Source organism: Nicotiana tomentosiformis, chromosome 3, assembly GCF_000390325.3.
Source record: "Nicotiana tomentosiformis chromosome 3, ASM39032v3, whole genome shotgun sequence".
In the NCBI taxonomy this organism is placed as follows: domain Eukaryota; kingdom Viridiplantae; phylum Streptophyta; class Magnoliopsida; order Solanales; family Solanaceae; genus Nicotiana; species Nicotiana tomentosiformis.
The window spans coordinates 123,961,604-123,963,189 of record NC_090814.1 but is presented as its reverse complement, the minus strand read 5'-3'; positions in this window follow the sequence as shown (position 1 = coordinate 123,963,189).

Genomic DNA, 1,586 nt, shown 5'->3' with positions numbered 1-1,586 from the left:
CTTCAACGGTCTCTTCACCCCAAGATAAAGCATCTTCGGTTCCTCTCAGCTTGGAGACTTGGGCCGAAGTCTCCTCCTCGACCTCATCAAGCCTAGACGGAGCAGTATCAACTCCCACCAGTTCCAAAGTTCTCCGAATCTCGGTGCTAGCTTGCACACAGGCCACCAGCCCGTAATCATCTTCTTTTTCTTTTTCTTCTTCTTCTTCTTCTTCTTCTTCTTCACTTAGTCTTTGGACTGACTCCATAGTCAATGGGATTGTGTTCCCCTTGCGTTTACGGGTTGTTCTCTTCTTGCGTTTTTTACCCTCGGAGTTCGAGGCCCTTTTCCTCTTATTTTCCTTCGTCGGTTTCGAGATAGGTGGTGAAACTTCTTCATCACCGGATGGGGGTCTCATAGTCACATCTTTTTTGAGACCTACAAAAGGATAAAGTAAGTAAACTCATGTTTGAAAAGATGCTTGAACGATAGGCAAATCGGTAAGTCAAGAAGAAGGCTTACCATGAGTATGAGCCTCCCACCGGCCCTTTGACAAATTGCGCCATGAGCGCTCGGCGTATGTTGACGTCGAAACCAAGCTCCTAACCTAGTTCTCGAGGTGCGGAACTACACCTAGCATCCAAGAAACAGCTGCATCGAGAAAAACGCTAATAAGAAAGGATAAAGAAGTAATAACAACAAACAGAAATTAAAGACAAAATCATACTTACGTTTCATATTCCATTTCTCAGGAAATGGCATGCTCTCAGCCGGGATTGGGTTTGTGGTCTTCACTCGAATGAACTGTCCCATCCAGCCCCGATCTTTGTCTTTATCTATACTCGAGATAAGCGCCTTGGTGGCCCGACGTTGAAGCTGTATCAGCCCACCTCGATAGAGTCGAGGGCTATATAATCTTATGAGGTGGTCAAGGGTGAAGGGAAGCTCGTCGATTTTGCTCATGAAGAAACGGAGCAGTATCACGATCCTCCAGAAAGAAGGGTGAATTTGTCGAGGGTCACCTGGTATTTCTTGCAGAAGTCTACGATGACCGGATCGAGAGGACCCAGCGTGAAAGGATAAGTGTAAACTCTTAGGAACCCTTCCACGTGGGTGGTGATCGCTTCTTCTGGTGCCGATATCACAACCTCTTTGTTTCCTCAGTTGCAATATTTATTTATCCGGTCAAGGAGGCTTTTGGATATTGAGCATATATATCTTGATACTGGCTCGCATTAACCAGGGATCGATGAGGGTTTCTCGACCTTAAAGTTGGAATCAATGACACACACCCCGGGAATAAGTTCTTTAGGGCATGACTCACCACTGGTTTCTCGCCGGTCGGCTGAGATGAGGAAGCATCCTCTTTCTGTGGATCAGTTTTAGATATTTTGGCCATTTAGTTTTTGTGCGCAAAGAAGAATGGAGATTGAAGTATTTGGGTGTTTTAGGAAAAACAAGCAAAGAAACTCAAAAACCTGAAGATAGGAAGCTTTGGAGAAGGCAAAGAACTATGGAGATTGGAATGAAAAAGATTTGAAAGTAAAGTTTGAAATAACGAAGAAGGGGGCTATTTATTGGTTTCACAACGACGGTTCAAAACTGGT